We start from the raw sequence: 14,721 nt of genomic DNA, 5'->3' as shown, positions 1-14,721 counted from the left end.
AGCCAGTGTGATGACAGGATGCAAATCTGGTTAGAGCTATCGTTGAAAAAGACTGTCCATCAATTGTTACTATCCACTGTATGGCTCATCAACTAGAGTTAAGCTTGAAGGATGTAACTAAAAAAGTGAAGACATACGAGAGAGTGAACATTTTATTGGCAGGACTGTATTATTTTTATCACAACAGCGCTCTGAATAGAGCAGTTTTGCAGAAAACATATGAAGCTACAAAGTCTCAGGATGAAAAGCTGTTAATTCAAACTGGAGTCGGAGGAACAAGATGGATTGGTCATCAAGTCACAGCCATCCTCCATGTGATTACATCTTACAAATTTATTATAACCCATATGGAACAGGTAAGTATTTAACTCTCTGAATGTTTAACTTTTGAATGTATTTTTTTTATTTTCATAAAAGTAAAAATTGATGTATTTATTTATCTTTTCTATTTGAAGTTATTGGAGACAAGAGAAAGGGTTTCAGCTGATGCTAAAGCAAAGTCAAAAGAAAGGTTTCTTGAAACTCTTGAAGTCAAAAGTTATTGTTGGATTTTTGCTCTATCTGCTGGATGTCCTTGCACCTTTGCGTCGTCTATCACTGAACCTCCAGGACAGGACTGCATTAATATCATGTCAGCAGGATTCCCTGGAAAGTGACTTGAAGCTGTTAGGAAGTGCAAAACATGGTTTGTTTTCTTTTAGTTTTCCAGTGTTTACAGATATTGTTATTTCATAATATCAAAGTCAAAACTTTGTTGCTAATGCAATTTAGTGATTGACCTAACCTCAGAAAGCTATAGATGACCAGTATGAAGGCACTACGTTGTGTAATACTGGCTTTCAACACTTCAATCAAGTAAAAAAACTTTCATTGAAAGCATAGAGTCTGCGCTACAGAAGAGATTTTCAGATTTTGCCCCATCTTCAACAATGCCTGTTGTTAATGCAACACGCATAACTGATTTAAAAGCATGGCCAAATGAATGGGAATATCTCAGAGGTTTATAGTCTGTTCCTTTGTGAACTCTCAAGTTTGAATTGATGGTTATTTCTAGTTCCAGATTCAAGATTATTATGTTTAATTTCCTGGTTCAATTCCAATTAATTTTTATTTCAGGCTCAGTTCTAATTTTGAATCATTGTGTGTGTGTGTTTTTTCGGTTACTTTAGTTAAGAAATTATGTTGTAGAAAATCTTTGAAAGTATATTTAGAGCTTGTAAAAAAATAAAATTATTTACTTAGGCTGAAATATAATAACTAAAACAATCTAAAAATAATTGACTTTGGGGATAAGGAGTTGCAAATTCTACTTGAGCACTTTGATCCTGTTCTCACAGAGGCTGGGGTGAACGTTCCTGAAGCTGAAATTGAATGGACAATGATTAAAAAGGAAATACACAAGAGTTAAATTTCAACAACAAAAAAGTGTTTAGTGCAGCTAATTACTTACCAATGAAATCTTTGAGAAACTTGTTAATTTTTTTTTTTAATTGAAGCGATCTTCTTGGAAGCGACTGGGTCCTTATACAGAGAAAATATGAGAACAAGTTTACCAACGTCCTTTCAGTTATTGATCTCATTTTCATTCTTTCACCAAGTTCTGCAGAAGCAGAAAGAGGGTTTTCCCAATTGAAATGCCTCAAAACAACTTTAAGATCTAGACTCAATCCAAACCACACTTAATCAAGCTCCACTCCAAAAACATCATGGACTATGACCCAAAGCCAGCAATACATTCTTGGAACAGCAGTTCCATGAGGCAAAGGCGCATTCAATTTGAAAGGAAGAAGAACACAGAGACTGAAAACTGTGATGGTGGCACAGCTGTAAATCATGTTGAGGAGAGCAATGCCATGCATATAGAAGGAGAAGAAAACCATGAAGCAGATTAAGAAGAAAACATTGATGCAAGTAAAGAAGTGGAATCTGAAGTCAGAGATGCAGAAAAAGAGAATGATTCAGAAAATGATCTAAGTGATGACATTTCTGAAAATGAAGTTTCTGAAAATTTGAGGGAAATTGAAATGGAATATGAATACATCTGAATGATTAAAACTTCTAAAAACAAAAATAAACTGTGTTTTGTCCTTTCATTTTTTTTAAAAAGTGGGGGCGACTAAATTTGGATGTGGGCCCCTGGAATGGCAAAGTCCAGTAGCCCACATGGCTAGCAAAAGTTTAAAGTTTATTTAGAACCCTGCTGTGGTATCTTTTATCTCAGGCTCAGCACTCAGCAGGATATATCTTATCGACATATGAATGGAAATCATTATTGTTAACTGAAAATACGTCGTCGATATATCTAAATGTCGAGTTGAAGGCCAGAGCAAGTGTTTTCTTTTTTTCCCGCATCAGATTTTGCACTGCTTCATTTGAATACAAAAATAGGTCTGCTAACAAGTTTATCTTTTAAAAAGATAGGTGAGCTAGCGCCGTAGCAATTTTTAAACACAGAAAGGAGGATCCGTGATCAAGTGATTTATTTTGCTGAATTCTTTAATTTTTAATGAGGCTGGAGAGTGATAAAGTTATAATTGTTTTTTGAAGTGTATTTTATAGACACATAGATAAAGAAACGAGGGGGGGGGGGGGTTTGACCTATTGGAGTTTTGGCAACGGAACATTTATGACTTTTACTGGAGAGGGGAGAGACTCTATATAATATTGAGAAGATGCCGATTTAAGCATTGCATGGGCTGATTTAGGAATAGAATTTCTTGGCAATGTAGCAAAGAAAACACAGGGGAGTTAAAAGGAATATAAAAAATAAGTCAAAGTGTAATATGTTGTATAAAGATATCCAGAAAGATGTGAAGTAGCTTGTCTTTGGGTCATCTATGTCAAGAAATGAAAGGTTAAAATCCATACACATCTGAATTTTTTTTATATAAATAATGGATTTATTCGTTATTTTAGTGTAAATTCTTGTTTCTGGAATTTGTAAGTTTGACTGAGTTGACCAATTAGGAATTAGAGTCTTTCTTTGTTTGGGCTTAGACGTAAAAAAAACCCTCCCTTGTCTTTGTTTATAACAATCAGATAATGACTCGGGCTTTTCCGTCAGAAAAAGCTGAAAATGTGAAGTATTACAAATATGTAGTTATCTTTAAGTGCAAGCTACACAATAAATAAACATACTACTACTACATGCTACACCGAAATTGTTATCATACGGTCTATCTATAGTAGTTTTCACATTTTTCCCAAAATGCACGACCGTGAAGCCAAGCATGCGTATTTAAGGGATTTGGACAAACGTAGCTGCTAGTGCTCGAGAGCGCTAGCAATAACGGGGCGCAATTGGTGCCTATTGGAATTCCAATAGGTTGTTGGAAGACCTGGTCTCCAAAAACAACATAAATATTGTCAGATATTTTCTGAAACTCGGGCATCTTTTTGATGTCAACTTCAGAGTACTTGTGTGTACAATTAGAATGTTTTTTAATACAATAATTTTGCAAATGACCATGACAAGGTAAGTAAATTGATGAGTTCTATTTTTATTGAAAAAGCAGCTGTCAATGATATCAAAAAGCCTGGACTTTAATTTATCGTGAATGGATGTTTATCAAGTTGAGAAGACGCAAGTTTTTAAGCTGTTGATTTTAGTAAAATCTTGTGATTTCAAATTATCCAAAAGTAAAAATCATCAAAATTCTTAAAAATAGCAAGCCATAGATGGTCTTATATATATGGAAGCATCACCCGGTAAAATTGAGACCCCTGAGGGTAGGATTGGCCACAACTGGAGATCAGATTCAAGATAGGAGTTTAAAGGATAAACCTTACAGAGTTTTCATCTCAAGAACAGAGCCATTGATAGTCATATTTATATGAAAGAATTCTTGGGCAGTGCAGAATGTCAGATTAAATTTTGTTCAAAACTTGACCTAGCTGCAGAACTGTAGCTCTCCGAAAAAAAAATAATGACAGACCGGAGAGCTACAGTGCCATCCATTGTAAAAACTGTATATTTATTGCGCACAATAAGTTACGGATTCTTCCAAATTCTACTTCAATCGTGTAAAAGATAGATTTCATAAAATTTCCTTACTCCTCTAGCAAGAACTCCCGTAGTTGAAATCTGCACGAAGCATGTAAGACCAAATTATCTTGCAAACCAAAATGGCTGTATAAATATTAGGCGAAATTTTCGATGATCTCAATTACAGGGCCAGGAGGGCTATTAACAACAATTATAAGTAATTTTTGTTGTGAGAACCGTGAAAGAATATGTTAGGAACACAATGTTGGTATTATATTGAGAAGACAGTTATGAAAACACAGAGAAATTAATTGAAAAACAGCACACATTTTTGTGCGCGATAAATATACAGTTTTTACAATGGATGGTACTTTAGGTCTCCGATCTTTCAATATTTTTTTTTCGGAGAGCTACAGTTCTGCTGCTTAACTTGACCCTGAAAATGGGGCCAAAAATTAGGGATAAAACAAATATTTACATGGGGAATACTAATTAAAAATCGTCAAATCATGCTCGTTTAGAAGAAGGATTTATGCTGGGTCATGATAAACCAGCATAAATCCTCAGGTAATGCAGTTTCATATTCTTTCTATGAAATCAATGCAGAGGGTGGAGAAAGAGCACAGTCTGGAATCAAACTTTATGAAGGAAAGTCTGTTAAATGCTACTCCTCCTTTCTAGGTTACCTACTGCTACACGTTTTTGTCCGTCGTCGTGCGTTGTGCGTTAGCATTTGAACATTTTCAGCTTTTTCTCTGCCACTCAACCAATTTCAACCCAATTTTGGCATAAAGCATCTATGGGTGAAGGTGAACAAAAATTGTAAATTTCAGGGTCCCTGTCCCGCTGGGGCCCGAGGGGTGGGGCCAAAACCGCTAAAAAGTATTGCAATCTTTAAAAAGCTTCTTCTTTACTCCTGGACATCAAGCAGTCAAACTGTTGGCATGTTTGTAATAAGCATTGACTCCTTTACCAAAATTGTGGAAGTCATGGCCCATGTTCACGGGTTCTAGTGCCAGGCGTATATACCTCTCCAGTTTCTCCAGTAAAAAATTAAAACAGATAATAAATCCCAACTGCCTACTCATTTAAAATTCCAGTCCTAGTGGATAACTTTGTTCTTCAAAGCAAAACCGCAGTTTGAATTTTTCTTTCTTCAACTCGGATTTATACATTTATAAATAATGAATACTTTAATATTTCCTTATTTTTTCTTTTTTTTTTTTTGGGGGGGGGGGGGGGGGAATTGAAGCTCTGGAATTAATGAATTTGAAATTCCATCACCAGAAGGTGCAATATTTGTATAATGATTGATGAACGTTGATACATTTTTATGTACTTGCTGAAGGGAAAAAATTAAAGTCATACTTTACAAAGAAAAAAATATTAACACTCAACTGTCAAGCTAGAAAACTAGAAAAAAAAAGGTAGAGATGTTGAAGTATGAAAACGTTGAATCTTACCTGCATTGATGGAGTAGCGTTAGAATCGTGTTTTTCTTTGTAAATTCACCATTGTGAAAATTTTAAAATTGTTACCAGTTTATTAATTCCTACAAACGTTTTCTTTGTACTCGAAATTCGTCACATATTAAAATAGACAGTGCTTGATAACTTGCGTCAAATCTGTCACTTAATTAACATAATGTCTACATTGGGCCTATTCTGTTTTCTGTCAAAAATAGAACTCTGTTCCAAATATTTCATTTAATATACTCATACACTTGCATGCATTTCCAAGGACATTTTTAGTAAAAACTGATTCTCTTAATCGTGTTCATAAAATAACCTTGCATCTTCTGATTTCATTGATAGAATTTAAAATTTCAAAGGCATTGAACATGTGGTTAATTTTTTTTAAGTTTAATGTTTATTTTACATATAATACATATCACGAATTAAATTGATATACATACAGGGTGCGAATAGATACATATAGCGAGAAAATGTATATACAAATGCCTCTCGAATTGATTGTGAAAAAAAAATAAATACAATTGATGAAAATCGATATATGAAATGTTGCAGTATTATTTAATAATTTTTTTTTATACTGTATACAATTTTTATTGTATATTGATATTTAATTTTTAAGTGTATTTTAAAAGTTTTCCAATTGTACAGTGTATAAACATGTATTATATATTGACGAATTATATAAATTAAGCATTTTCCATTAATTGCTTATTAATACTATTTGTAGTATACATATCTAATGTTTCATATTGTATTCCATGTGAATTTCAAATGTATTTGTATTATGAATATTAACTTAGTTCATTGTATTTGTTACCTTGACAATCTGTATGGAGAGGATATTTATAGGCAGTTTGCTTTGTCCGTTCTATTCTGAATAAATATTGTTTAAATCAATTTCAATTGTTTTCTTTGAATAAAAAATCCAGAGAGAAAATATGAATAAAACACCATATTAAGCCTATTTGTAGCTATGTTTAATCTTTTGATATAAAAAAAACCCCATATATTTATTGTCCATGTGACAATTTTATCAGTATCCTACGAGAAATTCCCAGATAATTATAGTTATAAATAGATGTCGTATATACTAACCATAACTTGCTTGAATGGCTACCAAACATGTTCTTTTAATTCAGAAGGTTTAAACTGATATTTGTCATTTGTCTGAAAATTCCCTTTTATGAAAGAACACAGGCGTGACTTTTCATCTTTTCATCCCCTGTAGTCGCCCGCGTGGCGAAGTGGTTAGAGCGTCTGCTCTAGAGTTGCGAAGTAAGGAGCTGATCCTTACGTCGCGGGTTTGAATCCCATTGTGGGACGTGGAGACCGATCCTTCAGATGAAACCGTTTAAACCGAGGTCCCATGTCGTAGTAGGTGCTGACACGAAAAAGATCCCTCCCTGTTCAATGGCCCTAAGTGCCATGTATAGGACAAAATTTGTAGCTCTCCACCGGCAAGTGGTGGCTTCTCCATATGAGTGAAAAATTCTAGAGAGGGACGTTAAACAATATAAAATCATCCTCTGTATCTAACAAAATGTATGGAGTCAGGATTAGAGTGAAAAAAAAAACCCAAACCTTTAGAGTCCAGAAATGAATATGATTCGGTTCCTAAATATCCAGCTGCATGTCTTTTTAGGCAAATTGAATATTAAAATTAAATTGGAAACAAAAGAACTCGGACAACAACCCGTCTTGAGCTTTAACATTTTGAAAGAAGTCATATGTAGGACATCTAAATTAGATGATAAGTATATAGCCAGCCGGGATGTGCACTTGTACGGGGGTGATAAAGTGAACAGGTTCATTTTAGAATGCTCGAAATAAACCAAGCAAGGAACGTCTAATAAATTAAACCAACTGACAAATCATATTCTCTCTGACAAGATAAAACTTGCCAAAAATATGCAAATCAGTGATGAGACAATGATAAATTAATAACTTACTGGCCTGTAGAATCAAAGTGCATTCACCTAACTATTAGACTTTTTTCTCCCCTATAAGGAAGATTTTTTTTCTATATAGGTTGCTGGTAATATTACCTTTACTACAAATCAGATAATAAATGAACTAGAAAAACTCGATACAGTCCTTCTCCAGCTCATGGATCTCAAAAAAGTGATATTAGACTTTGCAGCTTACGACCTTGACCTAAGGAATTAATAGTGATGTTTAAAATGCAGAAGAATCGAGGAAACGAAGCAAATAGGAGTTGAAAGCAAAAGAAAGCAGAGAGATAGAACGAGAGTTTTACACAGTCAAGCCAAAGACACAACTTTCTTTCTTTGGTCAATGTAATTTTGTTTAAAAATGAGTTTTCATTCGACGAAATAACACTAGAAACCAAAAATATAAATGTTATTGAATAAATAAGGTTTAAAAGTTTTGAAAATTTTAATATGTATTACATGTACATATGGTGTTATTTTAACAATTACTCTTATTTAAAGTGAAGGGGTTTTAGTAAATTTCTGGTGTAAATGTCTTTCCTTTGACAAATATACCCAGAAAATAACTTGAAAACGGCCTATTTATTCTCTTGTTATATAGATTTTTAAATCTCGTGTTACTGACTAGCGTTTTGCTGGGTCCCCTTCCTTCTGCTCTTTTTGACAAATGTTATCAAAAACAAAACACAAAATTCTTTACACTTTGCCTTAAAAAATATCATTTTTAAAGGACACTTAAGATCCACTTCATAACTGTTGGACTTCGATTATTTGAATACGCTCATTCACTTGAAATGGAAAATAAACTTAATTTTAGATACGGTCATTTAATATGAAATAACATTTACCTCTTAAATAAAAGGTTTGATTGTTTACACCTACTTGCCCTTTCTCACAAATGTCATCAAGATCTGGGGCATACCTGTTAATTTATAACCTCACACTAATTTATGTAGCCTTTATTCAATTGGAATATTTTGTAAAACGCACGGTAAAATAACTATATTGTTATTCTGGTGTATAAAGAATTCTAAACTACAAAGAAATGAGAAACTTCTTTGATGAAATGTTCCCTGACCTCATTCTCAATTATAGACTTCTGGAGTTCTGAAGAAACATTGTAATTAATGTCTTGATATTATTTTATGAAATGTTTTACATAAGTTTCATTTTTATCAATTTCACAGTTAGCCTACTCGCTTTCAACATAAAATCATATGTTTTACTTTTTCAATTTCGACAACTTCAAGATGTATACAGTGTATATTCTCTCACCTTTTCAATTAAATGTATCCCTTCATTAAATGCACTCGTTTTTTTTTTAAAGTAATTCACAAAAACAGTTCTTAATTATTGTCAAGAGATTGTGTAAATCAGACATATGATACATTTCCAGAATTTCATTCTCGAGTTAAGAAACTCCTAAATTTAAACAAAAGTACACTACATGTAAAATTGGTACTGTGTAAATATCGAAGTTCCCAAAATATTGAGCACGTTACTACTAGCTTCAGGATTTAATTCTCTAAACCAGTTTATGTAAACAGACTAGTTTCTTTTTGTAGTCATCTAAAAAGATAAACTTGACACTCAAATAAATTTCTATGCCTGTTTGGATTTTTTACAAATTGTAGGGCGTTAATTTATTGCCATAAATATCTGTGGTTTTAAATATTAGTTTGATAATATTTAGCGATGAGCAGTACCTAGCTTTAAGAAAATTAGAATAATTAGAAAAGTTTATTTTTAGCTTTCATTATAATCGGAAGGCAAGTAAAAACTATGTTGTTTGTCATTATTTGACGTCTTTTCCAAAATATCCGAATAATTTTATGTATATGTACATTTTTCTCCTAGGTTGTCGCTTTCAAATGAGGTGAATCTAGGTCGGTTTAGTGCTACATTATTCACGTGCAACTTCCATGCCTAATTGAACTAAAATTTTGATAATTTCTTTAATTACAAAATTGCAACACAGTAAAATAACTGGAATATATAGAAGACCTTTATTTCAAACACTGATATATCCGTTTGCTTCAACAGTGTTCAGTGGAGTAAACTGCATTACATACAAATGTGTCACTGTCCTTTTTACAAGTTTTGTAGGTCATGTTATTTTTGGGAGTCTACGTATTTTTAACAGACAACAAAATTATTATAAAGTGAATAAGAACTTTCCCTGTATCTATGTAGTCGCCCATGCAAAGAAATTCTTCATTAATTATAATAAAAGACGACAACTTTCACCCTTTGATTTAGTTTGACTTACAACTATGCAAATCTCTCGTGAAAAATGTCTGAAAAAAAAATGGAAAATTTAAAAACATTGTTTATTTTTCAATAACCTTTACACTGTTATATTCATAAAGGATAAACAATTTGTGTAAGGCCTAGAAAAAAAATATGTTTGTTTCCGCTAGGCTGATCTTAGGGTAGGTAGGTCGGAACTGTTTTAGATGTAATTTGTATTTTTTAAAAACATGATAACATAATGACAAAAGAAATGGTGTTTTTAAGTATTTCTGTATAATTGATTGATATTCTTTCTGTATATATTCAAAGTTGTTAAAATCTTGCACACCATGGGACAAAAGCATTAAAAAATATTTAGGGTCGGCACTATAAATTAGGTAAATTTAATTATTTTTTTTCTAGGCCTAAGACAAAATTCAAGTGAAATACTAGGGAAGAAACTCCAATATTCCCTTTTAATAATATCATTTTCGGCTAAAATCCATGAAAAGGAAGCCAGTCTATGTTTCTATCTTGTATACATTATATAGTACAATATTAAAGAAAATCCAGTGATGTAGGTCCTCGTAGACGGTTATCTATAGAATGTTTCATTCTTCGTTGTATATCTTCAGCCTTACATGTACCGGGACATCACGGAAGACTCTGGGCATGTATCATTAGTAAACTCGTTATCATTGTTAAGTAACCGCTAAGGATGACAAATTGACCTGGTGTAAAATTTGTAATTTGCCATGATTTTCCATTATTCCCCATTTTCAAAAGTGAATTCCCCTCAAAATCGGAACTCTTCCACTAGCCTAACTTCCGCGGACTACACATTACCATAATCCAACAAAATAGTGATCAACTTACACGCTGTATTTAAAAATTTTAAAAGAAGGAAACGGTTTGCATTTTTTTTTAGATAATAATTATTTTATAAAAGGTTGAGAGAAAGCTATACGAATTAGCCAAACACGAAGCATCGTCTTTAAAAGTGTGGGGGGGGGGGGGGGGGGGTAAAGAAATATATTTTTTCTTACCTGGAAAAGTTGACAAGCAATAAACCTTGCAAAGTTAAAAAGCTATATAAGTACCAATTCCTTGGCATACAATACTACATTTCTCTTATATAACTTTAACGTATTTAACTGTGTGTGTGTGTGTGGGGGGGGGGGGTGTGGCAATTTATAATTTTTCTTGAATTGTCTTGAGACTAAAATAAAACTATGTAAATGGGTTGAACAGTTGAATATGAACCATAGTTGTGAAAATTGAAAATTATTAGAATTTTAATTGTGATTTCAATAAAATTATTACATATATTTTTTCACATCAAATGTATTTTTTTTTCTCTCTCTCTCTCTCTCTCTCTCTCTCTCTCTCTCTCTCAGTTTTTTACACACTTTGCAAAAAAGAATAACTTATAAAAATAAATACATGTACTTACACTGAAAAAAAAATAAAAAATTTAAAAACATTTCAAAATTATTTTTCACTGTATCAATTCTCTGACTAAAACAAAATGTGTATTTTACTCGGGAATATACATGTATTTCCCACTAAAACTTTGATTAAATGCAGCTCAGACTTTATACGGTAACACGATAAACAATTTGTGTAAATTACAAAATTCAAAGTTTTAAATACATATGGTGAATCAATTATTTTACAAATAAAAAATCCACTTTTTCAATGAATATCATTTTCTTGTAAAAGTAAAAGTTCTATGTTATGACATACAATCGAGCAAAAACGCAGTCTAGGTTTCTATCTTGTATACATTATATAGTGCAATATAAAAGGAAATCCAGTGATGGGTCCTCAGTACGATGGTTTATATCTAAAAATGTTTCACATTTTGTAAATAATGTATATCTTCAGCTTTACATGTATATTACGGGACATTTTACGGAATTTGTTTCTTTCTTTTTTTTTGGGCATGTATCATTAGTAAACTCGTTATCATTGTTAAGTAACCGCTAAGGATGACAAATTGACCTGGTGTAACTAAAGATGTTCATAAGATGAATGTGACATTTGCCATGCTCGTTTTTCCAGTAGGATGTATACAGCTGTAAACTCACTAAAATCAAACGTGTATTTTGTGTCCGAACATTGTGTCGGAAGATACATGTAACATGGGCATGTTTAGCAGAAAACAACGTCTTTAAAGGCTGATTTTGTTTCAAAAGTAAATTACAATTCTCTCAAATGGAAAGTTTACGACAGAAGTTTATATAAAGATATATATATGATATAAATACTAGGTAAGTTTACATCGGTATCTTGAAAATGATTATACGACTTGTGTACCTGGAAAAAGTCACCAGTGTTTTGGCAAACTTTTATTCCCTACTATTATCAGCGAGAACATTTTTGCATGAAAGTATTTAAAGCAAAGTGAAATTTTGGCATTAAAATTTTCAATGTGATAAATTTGTTGGAAGATTTATGTTTTATGCTTTTGTACTTTTTCTGTGAATGTACATGTACTTATAATGCATTCTGTTCTCAAATATTTAAAAATTCAATTCAATTCCTTATTTGCACTAAAGCACATTATACAGGAATGTGTCATTAGCCATATATTACAATTTAAACTGTAGAAAGCTTTTTTCTAACATTAAAACAATCTCTGATATATAGACATATTTGTTTTGTAGATACAAGGTTATGTATATTAAGCAAACTAAATAAGGTTTTAACATCTAGTAATCTTGAAAGAATCATTCAGTGCATGTGTCTTTTGCAGTTTTTGCTTCTTCCTCGAAATTCCTCGTATATTCCGAGACATTATCTATAATAAGTATATATCATGGTATACTATACATTATATTAAAGTAAACAGAGAAATGCAAAAGCGCTGGTACAGTAGTTATTCATTTTTAAAGAATGGCTGAGTCCGTTAGTCTTATTTACTTGCTTCAAATTAATTAGTTGACTAAAATTTTAGTTTTTTTCCCCACAGGTTATGAAAGATTAGGATATTTCAATAAAATTGAAATAATTAACAAAAATTATATTTTTGTATTATTTGCATAATTATGTTAATTATATATGATAGCAGCTATGACCCTGACCTGAGTAATTCATCACTCTCTGTTCTTACACATTTTATTGACAACTTAACAACAAATCTTTATGATAAATGGACCTATGACTTCAACTTTTCCATCCTCGATATCCCTTATTGATATAGCAGTATACTATACCCTTATCTCATCTGCATGTGAATTTTATCTCTCCCAGTTGATTCGATAAGCAAGAGCATGCTTTACGAAAATTTCTAAAGCAAGTCGAGCTTTTCAAATATAATTTGATGTTACAAAGATGTCAACAGTCTCATCATGATTTTGCAAATCTTATGGTCGCTACAATAACCTTGTTTGCAACTACATTCTTCGTTATTTCAGTTGTTGACTGAAGTTTGTCGTACTTATTGTGGGCCATTATTTTACCTTTGAATTGTGTACAGATTTCCCCTATCAAAGCCCGAATCATACGGCGGGTGTGACCGGTGGACAGGGGATCCTTACTCCTACATGGTACCTGCTCTTAACCATGGTGTCGCAGATCCCTTGTTTGTTCTGCTCCCAACTTATTGTTTCAATGAATTTGTGATCTTGACCACTGTTCGTTGTCTCCAAATTTCATTCAGTAAAATTTGTTTTAATTTCAAAAGAATTCGCATAGAACGAAAGAGAGGTGTATGCATACGACTGCATGCCTCCTTTTTGTCAGTATGATTTTAAGTGCAAGCAGTGTATGGTACAACTTTAGACAGACTTTGTATAAGAACAATGTTTTCCAGAATGAATTAATTTTAAACTCCAAAAAAATCAATTGTTTAACACGTTGGCGTAGGTTTCACTTAACTTTTGCAGAGAAGTACCATTCTTCCTTCAGATAAAACAGTGATTGTGCAAATTTTGTAAATAAGACTTTTGAATTTTCTTTTTCTATTTCTACTTATACAAGGAAAGCTCTCATTTAATGAGTTAACAAATTAGATTTAGGCATAAATATCGTGTCTGCATAATAGATATATATTTATTTAACATTATTAGTGTAAGATATATTTTTGAATTAAAACATCTACAGTAAACTAAAAATTAAACTTCCACTATTTCACTTCAGAAGTAATAGCTATAATAGTGTGTATTTAAGACAAAGGTGTGAGTCATGTGGATCCATGCAATATGTTATGTTAGTGTTTGAAATATATCCATTGTTATAAGAATGAAGGTACCGGTAACAGAATAATGTAGGGCAATGTTTGTCAAGAATTCTTAACATTTTTGAATTACAGATTTCTCCTCAAAATAGTTCCAATCTGTTTTCATTCAAGCTACAACATTTCTGGTGACTAAATTACGCATTTGTATTTACTCTAACGAAAAAAGCATTTAAAAGAGTAAATCTGAGTAATCGACGTGGCTAAAAGAAGTCTTTTACAAAACCGCAAGATATAGGAATAATTCTGATTGAGACATATGGACCACTTTCAGTATTGTGAATGAACTGTCAGACTCAACACACACTAGAAAAGACCATTCAAATTTCATGGTTGTTTGTAATGAAACGGGTACTCCAAAAACTATCACCGATTTACGTATATCTTCGTGATGTTTTAGTCCACGGTTCTAAAAAAAAATAGAGGTTTTCCCTTTTAGATACTCGTCTCTTCTCGTGAAATGTGCAATATTTTTTGCAGTAGTCTCGCCATTTCGGCCAATTTCCATGTTTATTTTTTCGAACTTGTCGAAAATGGTTCTTGGTATAGATGTAAATCCTTCACATGAAATGTTATATTTCTGTCAGATCATTTGGTTTTTTCCTTCAATTCATAATTTATATCCCAGCTTATAAGTTAGGTGGGTTAAGATAAATAAGAAGAAGAGAATTTTAAAGATAATTTACAGTCTGTTATCAATGCTGTCAATTGTTTGAAAACCACCGCTAAGCGTCGACTTGACGGATAAAAAATTAAAACTCATTTAGCACAGAACAATTGTAATTCAATGTCATTTTTCTTGCACTGATTACACTGTAAATTAAATGTTCTCTCCAA

The sequence above is a fragment of the Saccostrea cucullata genome, unplaced genomic scaffold (genome assembly GCF_032062105.1).
Source record: "Saccostrea cucullata isolate Sc308-1 unplaced genomic scaffold, CSIRO_AGI_Scuc_v1 ctg204, whole genome shotgun sequence".
Classification (NCBI taxonomy): Eukaryota; Metazoa; Mollusca; class Bivalvia; order Ostreida; family Ostreidae; genus Saccostrea; species Saccostrea cuccullata.
The sequence above is the reverse complement of the archived record's forward strand: the minus strand, read 5'-3'. Positions refer to the sequence as shown.